The sequence below is a fragment of the Callithrix jacchus genome, chromosome 9 (genome assembly GCF_049354715.1).
Source record: "Callithrix jacchus isolate 240 chromosome 9, calJac240_pri, whole genome shotgun sequence".
In the NCBI taxonomy this organism is placed as follows: domain Eukaryota; kingdom Metazoa; phylum Chordata; class Mammalia; order Primates; family Cebidae; genus Callithrix; species Callithrix jacchus.
This window is the reverse complement of record NC_133510.1, coordinates 23,155,696-23,175,291: the sequence shown is the minus strand read 5'-3', so window position 1 is coordinate 23,175,291 and position 19,596 is coordinate 23,155,696. Positions and strand designations below refer to the sequence as shown.

At 38.5% G+C, this 19,596-nt stretch overlaps 1 long non-coding RNA gene across 3 annotated transcripts in view; it reads left to right on the top strand.

Annotated features, from left to right (window-relative positions):
- Nucleotides 1–10,974: 10,974 nt before the first annotated feature.
- The window catches only part of LOC144577750 (uncharacterized), a 34,800-nt gene continuing 26,178 nt past the window's right edge, over nt 10,975–19,596 (top strand). For all 3 annotated transcript variants that reach the window (XR_013522290.1, XR_013522291.1, XR_013522289.1), the window contains exon 1: nt 10,975–11,088. This is a non-coding gene — a long non-coding RNA (uncharacterized LOC144577750). The remainder of the gene's footprint in view (nt 11,089–19,596) is intronic.

The window sequence follows — 19,596 nt, the reverse complement described above, 5'->3', positions numbered from 1 at the left end:
CATTCTGGCGTGACCTCCGCCCCTATTAAGAGGGTATTATTTAAGCTTCAGCCATCTGACCCTTCTTTGAGTCTCATATTTTGTATAGTTCTCATGCTTATGCACATTAATACATTTATATACTATTTTTTCCTGTTAATCAGTCTATTGTCAGTTCATTTCAACAGACTCCAACCTTCTGAAGGGAGGAAAAATTCTCTTCACCTTTACCCCAACCATTAAGATTTGTTTACTTTTTAGAGAAGAGTGTTTTCTATTTCTAAAGAGTTGTTATTCTTTAGACTAGTATTTAAATTTGTACTGAAATTAATTGTTCTTTAGGTAAATAACCAAAATTTTATTCTGGATAACTGCTGATACCAGGCTTTAATGGCATTTCACCTCTCTTTAAATATCTTATCACTATTTTGCTACAGAGACAAATTTTTTCATTAAAATTTACCAGCAGTAGCTTGCCAGATTTCAGGTTTTTAGCTAAAGTTCTCTTTGTGAACAGGTTCTAGTTAATTCATTATGCAAAAGACAAAAGGAATTAGCTTTGCTGTTTTGAACTTTTGATAATTCTCTCATCCTCCCCTTAAGACACTTCATGATAGTGCCTAAAGAAATTTCTATTTCCTATACTTTTAATTGTAAATAAGTAGCTTAAGTAAACATAATTACTAAATTTTGTTTGTTTGGGCTAGTTTAGGTTCAAAGTAATTATTTAATAAGAAATCTCCTGTGTGTAAGCTTGATGCTTTAGGTTAAGCTATACTTTGGTTTATCCAAGCACACTCTTCAGTATGCTTACTTTACGTTATATAAGTATCTCTAACTAAATAACATATTTAAGATTATTAAATATTTGAGGAGGGTGCGGGCCATATGTTCTTGTTTTATGTGCCAATTGGACTAAACTCTTTATTCTGAATTTACTATGATAGTTTCCTTTAGTCTTTAATTTCATAAATGGTTTCATGGAAATATAAGTATTATCAAATTAGAAAATATAGCTTATTTTTTTCATCTCATAAAGCCACACCTTGACCTAATGTTTTATGAAAATATGTGTGGATATTATGATTCTTTTTTTAGCTTTGTTGAATATGGTGGTGTAGAGGCTGAATTAGCAAGACTTGATGAGATTTATTGGGGTTAATCAATTATAAACCATGCTCCTTTACAGATATATAAAGCATCACCAAGTCCTTTGAGTTTCAGATTATCAGTAATAGTGCCCTGGCAGATATCTTTGCTTAATTATTTAAGTTTATGGCTAAGCATAGTGGGGTATCTAATCCCAATTTGGGTCTTAGCAATTATATATTCAGAATATATTAACATTATTTTTGTACTTGTATATTGTTTTGTATGCATTTAAACTTAGAAGCTCACAGTGTACTACAAATGCTACTCCAGAAAGCAGAGAAATAGTTTTAAATTACTTAAAAATTCAGATGGTCGTGTCAGGAATATTTTAGCATTTGAATGCATTCGGCATCCCTCCATTTTTCATTTCAGTACATTTTCCTCTCCAAAGTTGAGCAGCAGCTAAAACCACCAATCCAGCAGGTCCTTGAAATGAGTAAGGTTTCAGGCTCTGTGGAATCCTCACAGAGATGGTTTATGCATGCCTGCCACTTCTCTGTGCTAAATGATGGTTTATTTTCAGAGGGCTCTGGGGCAAGGATGAAACATAGTGAACTGTAAAGTAACTGTGACCACGGAGAACTCCGCTCACTGTGAGCACGGCTTGTTTTTTGGGCTTCAACCCATTTCAAGAGGAATGTTGCAGGTTGGATTTTTCAGAAATAGATAGGGAAACAAAGTGGGGGCTGGAAAACATTTATTAGGAGTTATTCCTTTGAAAAGAAGCAGAGTTGGGAGATAATGAGAGAACAAAATGGGATACGGGAAGAATATAAACTTTGATCCAGGCACAACAGAGACCAACCCAGTTTGGTAGGGTGGGCTGGAGAAGGTGGTGACTGTCAGTATTTTCATAATAAATTGTTCTTATCATGTATTTCTGGTTCATAGAAAGGAAAACAAATTACAGGAGCCATAGGACTCACAATAAATATGTTGGGAAAAAAATTACTCTTCACATCGTCAGATGTATAATTCAAGGCAAGAACTGTCTCATTCATTTTCTGCACTCAGAACTGTGTTTGCTACTTAAAATATCTGTGAACCAATGAAAATTTCAAATGAGCAGCAGGATGAAAAGCAAATGATTCATCTATCCTGATTGGTTAATCAGAAACAGGTTTTGAAATTGTGAAAAGACTTTGGAAATGTTGGCTTTGGAAATTGCCCAAAATGATACCCATTAATTCAGTTAACCTGTCTAAAACAAGTACTTCTTACAGAGAAGTGGTGAAGACTCCCCTTTAAGCACTTGCTTCCAGATACCCATAGGAGTTCTATTACAGTTGGAGCTGTTATAGAACTGTTGGCTGAAGTGGGTTGCTTGGCACAGGTTGGTACATAATAGAAAAAGAAGGAAATGACACTGAGAATTTGTGATGAGAGAAAACAGAATGGATAACTATTTAGAGGCTGAACATGGGAAGAAGTTGGAGAATAAAATCAGCTGGGGAAGAAAAGCTGATAAAAGAAAATTAGGATTTAGTAATTTATGGTAAAACATTACATGTGCACATATGTGGCTAAACATTGTTTGCTCACCTAGGATAAATCAACATCTTACAGTGCATGATATTGGTCAAATGTATTCAATTTAAAGTCAGCTACAAGTTGCTTGTGTTAAGACCTTGAGAGCCACATTGGATCACAGAATGCCTCTAAATGGAAAAATGCCAAATATATGATATCACAATTAATTATGATTATGGGCTGATTAGTCATTACCCATTGAAATGTTTTATTTAAGGGAAACAAGTGAGTGATTTTAGATAATATTGCTGGCTCTGGTGTCACATGCAAATGCCAGGTATAACTTTATATTAGAAATTGCCACATATAATGGACACAAAATAAGAAGAGAGTGGCTTGCTGGTTTATGGAAGCTTGGTAGAAAAGAAATTATACTGATCATAATATGTATATTGGCAAAGATTTATTAATAGAATGTGCTTTGTCTGATTAATAGTATAATATCTTATATAAAATAACATAATGGACTAGCTAATAACCATATGGTAGATATGTTCATGTGAAAATGCTATACAATGTGTTATGTAATATAAATAGTATAATGTACATGCTTTATAGGCATGGGGTATATTAATGTACAGCTACACATTTATGCATTACATGTGATTAAGCATGTATTGTACTAGTACATTAAATGTTGAAGGGTGTCATTGCATTTTGTACACAGTGAAGCTATATTTAATTTTTTTGTTTTTGAGATGGAGTCTGGCTTTGTCGCCAGGCTGGAGTGCAGTGGCACGATATTGGCTTACTCAACCTCTGCCTCCCCGGTTCAAGTGATTCTCCTGCCCCAGCCTCCCAAGTAGCTGGGACTACAAGTGCCCACCACAATGCTTGGCTAATTTTTTGTATTTTAGTAGAGACGGGATTTCACCATGTTGCCAGGATGGTCTGATCTCTTGACTTTGTGATCCACCTGCCTCAGCCTCCCAACATGCTGGGATTACAGGCATTAGCCACCATGCCCGACCCACTATATTTAACTTTTTTTGATCCCGAGGTAAGAAGAATTTGTGATTCCTGATGTAGAAAATGCAGGGAATGGTTTAAATAGAATTTCAGCTTTGGGGGCTGATAATGGAGCATGAGCCTTTTTCCTTGATTACCCTGGGAAGAAATCTTCTCAATTTTTAGTATATAAGACCATTAAAAAGAAACAATAAACACAAAAAGTAAAACACCTTAAATTTGGGATATAGAAAATATGTATAAGTAACATATTTAAAGAGACATTAGAGAATATTCTTTAATTTTAAACAGCTATAAGTCACAAAAATTGCCTTGTTGAAATAGAAAAAATACCCATCAATATAGTAGCTGTGGTCAGATATCAAAACTGGTAGTGGTGAGTACCCTCAAATTCCTTATTTTAATTTTTTTAATTTTTAATTTTTAAGGGTATGCAGTGGGTGTATATATTTATAGAGCATATGAAATATGTTGATACACCCATACAATTTATAGTAATCACATTAGAGTGATATGGGTACCCATCACCTCAAGGACTTATCACTTCTTTGTGTTACAAACATTTCAGTTGTACAGTCATTTTTAATTTAAAAAATGTTTTTTTGAGATGAAGTCTCACTCTGTCACCCATGCTGGAGTGCAGTGTGGTGATCTTGACTCACTGCAAACTCTGCATCCCAGGTTCAAGCAAGCCCCCCAAGTAGCTGGGATTACAGGTGCCCACCACCATGCCTGGTTAATTTTTTGTATTTTTTTTAGTAGAGATGGGGTTTTGCCATGTTGGTCAGGCTAATCTTGAATTACTGACCTCAGGTAATCCACCCACCTTGGCCACCCAAAATGCTGGGATTATACGGGTGAGCCACTGTGCCTAGCCCTAATTTTTGTATTTTTAGTAGAGACAAAGTTTCACCATGTTGGCCAGGCTGGTCTTGAGCTCCTGATCTCAAGTGATCTACCTGGTTCAGCCTCCCAAGTGCTGGGATTACAGGCAGGAGCCACCATGCCCAGCCAGTTTTTAGATGTACAATGAATTAATGTTGACTGTAGTCACCCTGTTGTGGTATCAAATTATCAAATATCAGATCTTATTCTATCTAATTATATGTTTGTACCCTCAGATTCTTCACTTTAAAGTGTTCTAAACTTTATTCTAACATTTTTCTTTAGGGAATAAAGTGATTATTTATATAAGAAGAAAACAGGCTGGTTACACGTCCCAGTTACATATTTTTAAGATAAGGCCATCTGGAAATATCAAATAAGAATAAAGCATATATTGCTTCAGTATAAGATCACCATGGACCTCTGCTGCATCTGTTCCATACTTTGTCAATGATAAGCATCAGGACTACTGTCAGAATTTCATGAAGTCCCTTTATCTCTGACAGAATTCCACCTGTGAGTGTGCTCAGGGTGTACATGAAGCATATAAAACAGAGAGTCATGATAAGCACTGAAACTGTAATCAGAAGTATAATGGACAATATCTTTTCCTGTGTCCCATTAACACACATGAATAAGGCCCAGGACATAAATGAATACTGCACCAAAACGGATTTGTGATCAGTGGTCGGTGATAGTGAGGAAGGATGACCAAGAAGATCACCTGTACAGACATGTGTCCCAGAAAGTAGACAAGGTACTTCTTCAACAGGGACTTTTGCTGGGATAGGTCAAAAGTCAAGTCTTCTTCCATCTTTGTATGGCTGTATCACTGACAAATGCTGTGAGACCTTTCTTCATCTACAGACTGCTTCTTATGCACATTGGTTTGTTTATGCATATGCTGAGAAGCAACAAACTCCATCACAAAAAGAATGGAGGAAAAGATAAAGTCAACCGTGCACCACAATCCTATAATAGGCCATGTGAAGTGGTTCTCATAGCACTCTGCCAGACAGGCTTCAGCTATTCCCATGGCACTGGAATTCTTCCTTGATATCAAGCCAGGAGATTTGCCTTACATGCACAACTGAACCATAAAGAAGAGCAATGCTGAACCACAGGGCTCGCCCCATGTAGAAGTTGGTGGGATCTCTGTTCATCTGGCACACTCAAAACTTCTAGTCTGTCAGCCATCTTGGAACCTAGGAAGACAAAAGCAAAGTAGCATCAGGCAGAAAGAATGACTGCATTTCAGGGCATGCATAACTACAGTCTCTGCCGTTGTCAAGTGCTCTATGTGAGGGTACTCAGTTGTCTTAGGTGAGAGGAGCACACCAGAGACATTTTAGGAAAATGTCAAAGAGAAACACGTCTATTTCATAATATTTCTTATTCTCTCATTTACTAACTCTTTTTTCTAATTTTCTCTTATCAGTCTGTCTTTCCTACCTGATTTTATTCTCCAACTTCTTCCTATCTTTTACTCAGCCTTTTAAATAGTTATCTATCCTGTTTTCTCTCATCACAAATTCTCAGTGTCATTTCCTTCTTTTTCTACATTACGTAGCAACCTGTGCCAAGCAACCCACCTCAGCCAACAATTCTATGACAGCTTCAACTGTCATAGAATTCCCATGGGTATCTGGATGCAAATGCTTAAAGGCAAGTCTTCACCACTTCTCTGAGAAGTACTTATTTGAGATGGGTTAACTGAACTAATGGGTATCATTTCAGGCAATTCCCAAATCCAACATTTCCAAAGCCTTTCACCAATTTCAAAACCTGATTAACCAATCAGAACTGATGAATCTATAATAATGATTGCCTTTTACTGGAAGAACAGATTAAATTTCTCATTTGCTTTTCGTCCTGCTGCTCATTTGAAATTTTCATTGGTTCACAGATATTTTAAGTAGCAAACACAGTTCTGAGTGCAGAAAATGAGTGAGACAGTTCTCGCCTTGAATTATACATCTTATGATGTGAAGAGCAGTTTTTTCCCAACGTATTTATTGTGAACTCTGTGGCTCCTGTAATTTGTTTTCCTTTCTATAAACCAGGAATACATCATAAGAACAATTTATTATGAAAATACTCTTGACAGTCACCACCTTCTCCAGCCCTCCCTACCAAGCTGGCTTGTTCTCCTGTTGTGCCTGGATCACTGTTTAAATTCTTCTTATATCCCTTTTTATTCTCTCATCATCCCCCAACTCTGCTTCCTTAGGTATAAATTCCTAATGAATATTTTACGGCCCCCACTTTGTTTCCCCAGCTGCTTCTGAAAAATCCAACCTGCAACACTCCTCTTGAGGTGGGCCAAACCCAGAAAAACAAGCCATGCTCACAGTGAGTGGAGTTCTCTGGGGTCACAGGTTACTTTACAATTCACTATGCTTCATCCTTGCCTCAGAGCCCTCTGAAAGTAAACCCTCATTAACACAGAGGAGTAGCAGGCATGCATAAACTGTCTCTGTGAGGACTCCACAGAGCCTGAAGCCTTACATTTTCTACCAAGGATATGCAAGGATTTTAGCTGCTGCTCAACTTCAGAAAGGGAACTGCCTTGAAAGTAAAATTGAAGAGGCGGGGGATGGGATCCATTCAGGTACTGAAATATTTCTGACATTCTAAGTTACTTAAAACTATTTTTCTAGTTTCTTCAGTAGAATTTTTAGTATGCGGTGAACTTGTTTCTGAAGTTTAAATGCATACAAAAAACCCATACAATTACATTGTTCTCTTCTACACCTTTCATAGGTTGAACACACTCTTGTAATTGTCACCCAAGTCAAGAAAAAAGCATTACTGACACCCCTAGTCCCATTTGTACATTCTTTCAGTTACCATCCTCCATCACATAACCAATAGGTAAACATCTCACAATATAGTGATGCTATATGCTTTGGAAATGCATATAAATAGAATTATAAAGGATATAATCTTCTCTGTGGGATTTTTTATTTTCCATATTGTTTGTGAGATCCATGTATAATATCATTGGCTGTGGCAGTATTTTTCCATTCTTGTTACTGTATAGCACTCCATTGTGTGAACAGACCACATGTTATGCACTCACTTTACTGCTGCTGTTTTCCAGTTTGGAGCTATTATGAATACACCTGTTATGACTATTTTGTACATGTCTTTTGATATATTAGTTATCTACTCCCACAAGCCAGAGAGATCTATTTGCTCCACATTCACACCAACACTTGGAATTTTCAGGTATTTTTTATTTTAGTCATATGGTAGGGATGTGATTATATCATATTATGGGTTTAATTGGCATTTATTTGATGGTTAATGACAGTGAGCAATTTTCAAATGCTTGTTGGCCATCGAAAAATCTATTTTTGTGACATATCTTTTCAAGTATCTTGTCCATTTTTTCATGTTTTAATCTTTTTTTATTAATCTGTAGGAATACTCTATATATTCTGTATATAAGCCCTTCATAGACATCTGAATTGCAAAATCCTCTCCCATTATGAGAGATACCTTTCCAACTTTTTTAGTAGTGCTGTTTTTTTTGGTGGGGGAGACAGATTCTTGCTCTGTTGCCCAGGCTGGAGTACAGTGGCACAATCTCGGCTCAATGCAACCTCCGCCTTCTAGGTTCTAGCTATTTTCCTGCCTCAGCCTCCTGAGTAGCTGGGGACTAATGCCACCACACCCTGCGAATTTTTGTATTTTTTGGTGGACACAGGGTTTCACCATGTTGCCCAGGCTGGTCTCAAACTCCTGACCTCTGGTGATCTGCCCCCTTTCGGCCTCCCAGAGTGCTGCTGGGATTACAGGCATGAGCCATCGCACTCAGTGAGCCACTGTGCCCTTCCATAGTGCTTTTTAATCTGAAATTCTTAATGTTAATATTGTTGGAATTTGTGTTTACTTCCTGTGGTATTTGTATACTATTTAAGAAAACTACTCCAATATCATGAGGTTCTGTGTTTTATTCTGAAAAGTTTATTGCTTTATCTTTCTATGTACTTTATATTAAAGTATAATACAGTAAAATTTACCCTTTTAGTATATCAACTCAGCAAGTATTGACAAAGGGATACAGTGATGTAACCACCACCATAATTAATATATGGAACAGTTAATTCAGAAACAAAAAATTTCCCTCTGTCTCTTTGTGATTAACTTCTCTGCCCAAACCTGTGCTTTCTGTTCCTATAGTTTTATCTTTTCCAGAATGTCACGTAAGTGGATTTATACAGTATGGAAATGTTTGTGTCTTGCTTTATTCACTTAGCACAATGCATTTGAGATTCATCCATGTTGTAGCATGTATAGGTAGTTCTTCCTTTTTACTGCTGAATAGTATTTCATTGTTTGGATGCTCCGCATTTTGTTAATCCATTAACCAGTTGAGAGACGTTTGGGTTCTACTAGTTTTTGTAGTTATATATATAAGGCCACTATAAAGAGTATACAAATCTTTTTGTAAACATTTCATTTGGGTAATTTTCTAGGAGTGAGGTCTCTAAGTCCTGTGGTACATTTATTTTTAGCTTTATAAGAAACTGACAAATGATTTTCCAGATAGTGGTACCATTTTGCATATAAACAATAAAAAATGTTTATTTACTTCTCCTGCTTGCCAGCCTGTGGTATTGTGAAGTTTTTTTATTTTAGCTATTCTAATCAGTGTGTATAGGTATTTTGTCTGGTTTTAATTTGCATTTCTGTACTGACTAATGCTGTTAATTTCAGATGCTTATTTTCCATCTGAATATCTTCCTTGTGGAAGTGTCTGTTCAAACCTTTTTGTCCGTTGTTTACTCTTTAAAATTGACTTATCAGAGTTTTTATGTATTCTAGATACAAGCTTATTATTAAATATGTATTATTAAATATATGCAATTATTTTCTCCAAGCCTATGGCTTGCCTCTTCAGTCTTTTAAGGGTCTTTTGAAGAAGTAAAGTTTTCATTTTTCATAAAATCGGCATTATCAATTTGTTCTTTCAGTATCGGGGTCCTGTCCAAGAACTCTTTGCCTATCCAACATGACACAGATTTTTCTTTTATGTTTTCTTCTTGCTAGTGTTGGTGATGAGAAATTTGAAGTCAATCTAATTGTATTTTCTTTTAGTATTATCTGTTTCTTTGCTCTGAAATTTAGATGAGGATTTATGTTTTAGCTAAATTCTGAAAATTTCTCATCTATTGTTGTTGTTATGTTGTTGTCCCCTACTGCCTCATTTAATATTTCTGTAACTCAGATGCATATTAAAACTTTTGTATATGTATCCTCCATATCTCTTAACTTTTGGTTTATATTCTTTATCCTTATTCCCCTTGTGCTGTATTTTTGGAGAATTACTTATTTAGGTCTCTGAGGTCACGAATCCTTTCCTGAGTCATCCATTCTGTTCTTCACCTATTATCTTGAGGGTTTCTATTTTCATAGGACAGATTTTTATTTTTATAATCCATGGCTTTAAAAATTAATAAAATGTCATTTATTATAAAATGTCATATCTCTTTGAATATGTTACTTATTTTCTATATCTTGCCTGTTTTTTTTTAAGTTTCCTTGGGTGTAAAGTACTTCATTTGTTATATTTATTGTCTTGTTTCCATGGTCTTGCAAAACAAAAATGAAGATTTCTTCCCAGGGCAATCAAGGAAGAAGACTCTCACTCAGTTATCAGCCCCCAAAGCTGAATTTCTATTTAATCCATTCCCTGCATATTCTACATGAGAAAACAAATTATTTTCATGTGCCACATCACTACCAAAAATAAATATTAAAATACAGTTCCACTATGTACGTTGTGCCTTAGTGCTCTTCAATATTTAATAATATACTAGTACTACGCATATTTAATCATATGAATGCATATATGTATAATTGTACATTTAAGAATATACCCCATGCATGGTAAGTGGAAGGGCCTGGGCCAGGCAATTCCCAAAGCACCTCTTCAGGTCTTCAGTTTCCATTCTGGGGCCAAGTTCCAGTTTTTTGTTGTTGTTGTTGTTTGTTTGAATAGCGTCTCACTCTGTCACCCGGGCTGTAGTGCAGTGGCGCGATTTTGTTTTGTTTTGTTTGTTTGTTTTTTGAGATGGAGTCTCGTTGTGTCGCCCAGGCGGGAGTGCGGTGGCTCGCTCTCGGCTCCGCCTCCCAGGTTCAAGTGATTCTCCTGCCTCAGTCTCTCCAGCAGCTGGGATTACAAGTGTGAGCCACCGCGCCCGGCCCCCACGTTCTAGCCTTGATTCTGCCAGTTAATAGACGTGTGATCTTAAGCAAATCACTCAGTCTCTCGGAACCTCGGTCTCTTCACACATGGACACTCCCCTTCCTCTGCAGCGCGCGCTTTCGTTGCCTGGCAACGGGACGTGATGCCGGGACTGAGCGTAGGTGTGTGCGTAGGTGCGTGCGTGCGTTGGCTGAGCGCGCACAGCGGAGGCGGTTTTGACCGTTGGGCCTTGTGAGTTGCTTAGGACTCAACTGGGTCTCTGGTCGGTGCTGGGCTCCTCCTCCTCCTCCTCTTCCTTCTGGGTGGAGAACCCGACGGCACCTGCGGGCCAGGGGGGAGCCCCTTCCACAAACCGGGTAGGAAAACCAAGGTGGAGCGTTGCTAGATACAATGCAGTACCCCATGCCCAATCAGCTTTGAATTTCAGATAAACGAGTTACCTTTGAGCACAAATGTAGCATCATACAAAGTTATTCTTTGGTTATCTGAAATTCAGAATTACCTGGGCGTGCTGTGTTTATTTGCTGAGTCTGGCACCCGGGCCCGGGATACCTCCCTGTCCACTCTGGCTGGGTCTCAGGCGTGGACAAGGGACCTCCTTCTTCCTCCTGTGGCAACTTTTTCAGGCGGGAGGCAGCTGTTTCTGTGGAAAGGGGCTTTCTTATGTTGAGCCAAGATGCCTATTGGTGACATGGAAAGTCACACTTAAAACAGTAAAGATGTGTTATTCTCGTCGTTCATGGAAACAGGTGCTAAGCGAGATGACAAGCCTAGCCCACGTCCTGCCGATAGGTCCTCAATTCCCAGACAGAACCTCGACTTGGTCCAACCCTTAGGCCGGAAGTTTTCCCGTTAGAAATAATGGTCCCCTTCTCATGTTCATCTTTCTGGAGCAACAGGAGTCTGTTCCCATTTTTATGTGATTTCACTTCAAGTGACATTGAGATATCTAGGCAGTATTTTTGTCTTTAGAGTATATCATACTGAAGAAATACAAGTGAAGATACTGTATTCCAAAGTCAGTTGAAATAATGCTTTCCTCTGTGTGGCTAAGACAGCAATGCCAACTCCATAGGGAATTAAGTTTATTTGTGCCACTTTGTTTTCCTTTTAATGACTATATTTTCATATACATGCATACACATTCCTTTCCCCGCTCCTTTGTATTCCTTTCTCCAGTACAAAAGATGGCATACCGTGTGCAATTTCCACACCTTGCTTTCTTCACTTCACCCTGTGTCTTAGAGTTCACACCTTACTTTAGAGAGCTTCCGCATTCTCTGGTATATCTGCATAATAATCCATTGTTTTGCTCTGCTTACTCAGTCCTGAATTTGATGAATATTTAGATGGTGCTCCAGTCTGGCTATTTTAAATAATGGTGCAAATAACCATATGCATGTACCATTTCATATTTTTGCAAGCATATCTTTGTTTTTGTTTGATACAGAGTCTTGCTCTCTTGCCTAGGCTGAAGTGCAGTGGCATTTTGTGTAGTATCTTGAAGGTATTTTCTGACTTTTTTGTATCTGGAAGTCTACTTCTCTAGTAATATTAGATAATGTTTTCTGAATTGTTCCCTTAAATATGCTTCCCAGCTTGCTTATCTTCCCTCCCAAGGTTGCCTGTAAGTCATAGATTTGGTCACTTTACATAATCCCATATTTCTTGAACGTTCGTTTTTTTAAATTATTATTTATTTTTATTTGACTGGGTTAATTTGAAAGAGTGGTCTTCAAGCTCTGAAATTCTTTCTTCTGCTTTACCTAATCTACTATTAAAGCTTTCAAACATATTTTGAAAATCTTTTAAGTGAATTTTTAATTTTTAGAACTTCTGTTGTTTAGATATCTATCTCTTCCTTCATCTCCTGGATTGCTTTCATGGTTTCTTTGTGTTGGTTTTCAACTTTCCCTTGGATCTTAGTGAGCTTCCTTGCAATCCTTACTTTGTATTCTTTATCTGTCATTTCTGAGTTTTCATCTTGGTTAAGATCTATTGATCCTTAGGTAGTGTCACAAAATTTGCATTTTTTATGTGCAAGAATTCTTACTCTGGTTTCTTCTCATTTGGAGAAGCTGACACTTCTTATTTTTGCATTTATTTTCATTTCAATTTTTTTTTTTTTAACTATTGTTCACCTTTCCCTGGGGGTGTGACTGTGGAATATGTAGGGTAGGGTCTTTTGGCTCTGCTTCTGTAGATAGCCAGGTGCTCTTTTCTCTGCAGGTTTTACATTAGGCTGTGCAGTTTGACCTGTGGGCCAGTAGATGGTGCATATGGGTATGTACTTGATATTTGTTTACTGTGAGGTGCTGTCTGTTGTTTCAAGTGATGGGCTGGAAAATGCAATGCGTGATTCCCTGAGCTTTCTGTTTAGCAGGGATTTGGGAGACACAGCTGGGCGTAGCTGGACTCCCTGGCTTGCCAACGAATACTAATGGTGAGCAGGCACCAGCCCTGATAGGAGTGGCTAAAGGAGCTCCTTGTGAAGTGTACTGAGGTCTCTGCAGGTGTTTGGTGAGCGAGAGAGCTGCACCAGCTCCACATCGTAGTTAGACAACAGTATGCTCTGTTTCCCTATCATGCCACAGTCCCAGGGCACATGACTCGCAGCTCAGATGTGCTTTGTTGTCTATCTGAAGGCCACAGTAGCTGAAAGGCACAGAGAACACCTGTCCAAAGGCTTTCCACAGGAGTGGTTTCAGGACAGAACCTCTCCACTCAGCCCAATACAGAGAGCTTTGTGGTCCAGCTATTCTCTGATGTGGTAATCCTGCTGCTTCATGTAGAGACAGGGAAGGACTTTATCTTTTGGCACATGTAAAATAGATGTCAGTTGTGGTGGTGTTGGCAGGTTGAGTTGCCCTGAGCTGGGGTCCTGGTGGTAGTGGTCAGGTTCCAGGGGTGTTGGATAATTCCCCAATTCTCAGGCTTCTAGATGGCCCACTAGATAACATATATGAGTTCTGAAGAGGCTGGACTAGGATCAGGCCTATGGACTTGTTCTCAGGGCCCAGGGTTCAGGTGCCAGTTGTGATTGAGAGGGCTATTCTAGGTCCCAGAGTCACTGGAATAACTTTGAGATGGGGCCAGGCAGAACACTCAGGCAATGAGAGCCTGAGTGCAAATTACAGTCCTATGGGAACTGGGCTCTCAGAAGTGCTGTGGCCTGCAGCTGAAATGGTCAGGCAGGAGCAGGGCAGCTTTGCTGTGAGCATTTTACTTTAAAAGGCAGTCCTCTCAGCTGGGTCAATGGAGACTGGCAGTTGTGAGGCATGTGGCCCACCCTTACTTTCCTCCCATAGGAGTGACACTAGACATAGCTGTTGGAAGTGAGTAAAGGTACCCAGCCACCCCCCAACACCCAACTCCTTGGTCCTGGGGCAGCTGGGGAGCAGGGAACAGTGGCTGTGACTGTTGTGGGAGCTGAAGGGCTTGTCGGTGGCCTTTAGTGACTAGTCAGAGGAATGTCAAGTCACAGCTGTACTGCTCAGGTCAGAGTGGTGCGGGTACACTGAAGGCCTGTTGTCTAGATGAAGGAGCCCATTTGGCAGGGAGTGGCAGAGGCAGGGAGTGTTGTATCTAGTCTGTTTTCTCCTCTGTATCTGTCTTTGGGGTATGCAAAAATGCCTGGCCTTCCTCCTTGGTAGGGCAGCAGCAGCTGGCCCCAGGGTGCTCAGAAATCAAAAGCCTGTGGGATTCTATGTGGGCTCAAGTGGTGCCTCTGCACAGTTTCCAGGTGGCTCCCTGTGTTAGTCTGGAGGCCCAGGTGGTTGAGGGGGCTCTCCTGCGACCAGGATTGTAAAGGTCCATGACAGACTCACTTACCCCTTCCCCACATTAGGAAGCCTCCCCTGACTCTGTGCTGGTCCCAATTCTGATGGCTGTCCAGCCTAGCTCTCAGCTGCTTTCCATGGTTATCATCACTTCTCTGGTGAATGTCTGTGTGCTCCTTTAAATGGTCTACTTGAAGTCTTAGTCTTTACTTGCTATTTTGATTCTCTGCCGTGAGGCCCACTAGCTGCTTCTAGTCAGGTATCTTGAAGCATAACCTCCCCTTGGCAGTTTCTTATGAAGTTAAACATAAATTGACCTCACAACCTAGAGATCCGGCTCTTACATATAGACCCAAGTGAAATGTTTACACAAAAACCTGTACATGATTTTTTATAAAGGTTTCATATATAACTACCCAATCTGCAAACAACTCAAATGTCTCTTCACTGGATAATGGAAACAAATCGCAGTACATCATAACATAGAATTTTACTCAGTAATAAAAAGGAACAACTACCTATACACGCTATAGCATGGATGAGACTCAAATGCATTATGCTAAGTGAACAAAGCAAAACACAAAAGTTTATGTATTGTGTGAATCCACTTACTTGGCATTCTGGAAAAGACAAAATTATCAGAACAGAAAGCAGAGGACCTGGCAGAGGATGGTTTGATTACAGAGTGGGGAAGGGAGAATGTTTTGTTGTGAATTAACTTCAATATATTGATTACGGTGCTGGTTACATGACTGTATGCTGTAGAACTATACACTAAAAAGGGTGACTTTGATTGTATTATACTTTAACGCAAAGTACAAAAAAAAAGCAATAAAATTTTCAGAAGAAAATATAGAACATCTTCATGATATTGGAGTTTGGAGTAAGTAGTTTTCTTGAATAGTATGTGAAAACCACAGGAAATAAGCACAAATTCTGATAATATTAAGAATTTCTGTTCATTAAAAAGCACAATTTACAAAGTTGGAAAGGTATCTCTCATAATGGGAGAGGATTTTGCAATTCAGATGTCTGCGAAGGGCTTACATCCAGAATATATAAAGGATTCCTACAGGTAAACAGGAAAAAGATAACTTTTAAAAAATGGGCAAGGGACTTGAACAGGCATGCCACAAAAGGTGATTTTCAGAGGGCCAATGAGCACTTGAAAATTGCTCTGTTTCATTAACCATCAAATAAATGCAAATTAAACCCATAATATGATATAATCACATCCCTACCATATGACTAAAATAAAAAATACCTGAAAATTCCAAGTGTTGGTGAGAATGTGGAGCAAATAGATCTCTCTGGCTTGTGGGAGTAGATTACTAATATATCAAAAGACATGTACAAAATAGTCATAACAGGTGTATTCATAATAGCTCCAAACTGGAAAACAGCAGCAGTAAAGTGAGTGCATAACATGTGGTCTGTTCACACAATGGAGTGCTGTACAGTAACAAGAATGGAAAAATACTGCCACAGCCAATGATATTATACATGGATCTCACAAACAATATGGAAAATAAAAAATCCCACAGAGAAGATTATATCCTTTATAATTCTATTTATATGCATTTCTGTTAAAGCACATCGGAAACTATGCTGTGAGATGTTTACTTATTGGTTATGTGATGGAGGATGGTAACTGAAAGAATGTACAAATGGAATTGGGGGTGTCAGTATGTTTTTTTCTTGACCTGGATGGCAATTACATTAGTGAGTTTGATCTATGAAAGGTATAGGTCAGAACAATGTGACATATGTACTTTTTTCTGTGTATTTAGACTTCAAAGATAATGTTCAGAGTGTACGAAAAATTATACTGAAGAAACTAGAAAAGTGATTTTAAAGAACCTAAAAAGTTAGGTGGATATGTCAGGAATATTTCAGTATCTGAAGGAAATCTTCCTCCTCTCCAATTTTAATTGCAATGCATTTTTCCCTCTGAAGTTGAACAGCAGCTAAAATCACTAGTTCAGCAGGTCCTTGGCAGAACATGTAAGGCTTCGGGCTCTGTGTTTTCACAGAGATAGCTGATGCAAGCCTGTCAATTCTCTGTGATCAATGAGTTATTTTCAGAGAGCTCTGAGGCAAGGATGAAACAGTGAATTGTAGAGTAACTAACTGAGGCTAGAGGTAGAACCCTTCTCTCTTGTCCCCCAGGTATCCACATCTGAAGAGGAGTTTTGCAGTTTGTGTTTGTCGGAAGCAAATGCTGAAATAGAGTGAGGGATTCAAAATATGTATTAGAATTAATAGCTGTGAAAGGAAACACAGTGGGGCTGGTGAGTGAGCAGAATAGGATTCAGGAAGAATCTAAACTGTAGCTCAGGCACAACAGAGCCCCAGCCATCTTGGTAGGGAGAGCTAGAGCAGGGGTTGACTGCTACAGTGGGTTAAGAATAAATTGTTCTGATGATATGTTTTTGGTTCATAGAAAGGAAAATGAATCCCAGGAGCTACAAAAGTCATGATAGATGTATGGGGAAACAAACTACTCTTCATACCATCAGATGTATAATTCAAGGCATTAACTGTCTCATTCATTTTCTGCACTCAAAACTGTGTTTGATGCTCAAAATATCTCTGAACCAATGAAAATTTCAAATGAGCAGCAGGATGAAAAGCAAATGAGAAATTTAATCTATTCTTCCAGTAGAATGCAATCATGATGATATATTGATTCATCCATCCTGATTGGTCAATCAGAAACAAGTTTTGAAATTGGTGAAAGGCTTTGGAAATGTTGGCTTTAGGATTAGCCCGAAATGATACCAATGAGTCCACTAACCCATCTCAAACAAGTACTTCTCACAGAGAAGTGGTGAAGACTCCCCTTTGAGCATCCAGGTACTCATGGGGTTCTATGACAGTTGGAGCTGTAACTTGGCTGAAGAGGGTTGCTTGGCACAGGTTGCTACATAATTTAGATAAAGAAGGAAACGACACTGAGAATTTGTGATGAGAGAAAACAGGATAGATAACTATTTAGAGGACTGAGTAAGCCATGGGAAGAAGTTGGAGAATAAAATCAGGTAAAAAAGACAGACTGATAAGAGAAAAATAGAAAAAGGAGTTAGTAAATGAGAGAATAAGAAATATTAAGAAATAGGCATGTTTCTCTTTGACACTCTCCTAAAATGTCTTTGGTGTGCTCCTCTCACCTAAGATAATTGAGTACCTTCACAGAGAGAACTTATCATGACAACAGCAGAGACTGTATGTATATACACGCTGAAATGCAGTCATTATTTCCACCTGATGCTACTTTGCTTTTGTCTTCCTAAGTTCCAATATGGCTAAGAGATGGGAAGATTTGGGTGTGGCACCTGCCATAGATGAGCAGAGATCCCACCAACTTCTATATACATAGAGTGAGCACTATGTATGGTTCAGTGTGGTTCAGCATTGCACTTCTTTATGCTTCAGCTGTGCATGTAGGGCAGATCCCCTGGCTTGATATCAAGGAAGAATTCCAATGCCATGGGAATATCTCTGAAGCCTGTCTGGCAGAGTGCTACGAGAACCACTTCACATGGCCTGTTCTAGGAGTGTGGTGCATGGTTGGCTTTCTCTTTTCCACCATCTTTTTTGTGATGGAGTTTGTTGTCTCTCAGAGTATGCATAAACAAACCATAAGAAGTAATCTGTAGATGATGAAGGGCCTAATGACATTGGTAGTGATGCAGACCATGCAAAGGTGGAAGAAGACATGACTTTTGACTTACTCCAGCAAAAGTCCCTGTTGAAAAAGTACCTTGTCTACTTTCTGGGACACATGTCTGTACAGGTGATCTTCTTGGCCATCCTTCCTCACTATCACCGACCACTGATCACAAATCCCATTTGGTGCAGTGCTCATTTGTGTCCTGGGCCTTATTCATGTGTGTTAATGGGACACATGAAAAGATAATGTCCATTATACTTCTGATTACAGTTTCAGTGCTTATCATGACTCTCTGTTTTATGTACTTCATGTATACCCTGAGCACTCATGGGTGGAATTCTGTCAGAGATGAAGGGACTTCATGAAATTCTAACAGTAGTCTGGATGTTCATCACTGACAAAGTATGAAACAGATGCAGAGGAGGTCCATGGTGATCTTATACTGAAACAATACCTACTTTATTCTTATTTGCTGTTCCTAGATGGTCTTATCTTAAAAATATAAAACTAGGAAGTGTAACAAGCCTACTTTCTGCTTATGTGAGTAATCAATTTATTTCCTGAAGAAAATAATTGAAATAAAATTCAGAAATGAGGAATCAGAAGATATTCACCACTCCTTGTTTTCCTATCCCACCACAGTGAAATTTAAGGTCCATTATTTTCTACTTAATTGATTAGTATTTTAATGTTAAGTTTAAAAGAATTTCTATGCAGGATAAATACTTGTTGGATGGAGGAGCAGAGTGGAAATGAGATAATTGAGCTTCTTTGGTATATTAGGTAGTACGTATAGTGTTCTTAACATAATATATTTCAGAGTTTTCTACTTAGGTAAATCTTAATGCAGATGTTTCTCAAAGAATGTCTTGTATATGTTGATGAGGTAAATGAATAAGAAAATGGGAAATAGTATGTTCTCAGAGCTTCAAAAGAAATGACTGAGTTTTAGATATATATAAAAGAGGAAAAAACATTTCCTCTTTTATACATATCTAAAACTAAAGTAAATACATTTCTCTACTCAAATACATCTCTTTCCCTTTGATACTTTATTTTTTAATGACTTCTGAATTTCAGCAAGCTGAGCTATGTAGAATTGATTTGAATTTGAGAAGCAAATTCTTCATGGAACAATTACAGCTTCTTCATTGGCAAACATTTGATTGTAAGTACAGCCACAGCTGTATTTGAGGACAAGGGCAATATTATACTGATCTTCAAAGGGCAAGAGCAGTGGTTTCCTATGAACCAGGATGACTTATCACAAATAGCGGTTTAGAACATGAGATTGTATGATAGTGGTATGGAAGGATATATCTGTGGAGTCAGGCACTGATATATAGTACTTGAATGACAGCCTGAGATTCAACATATCTTGTTCTGAACTCCATTTAAGGTCAATGAGGTAA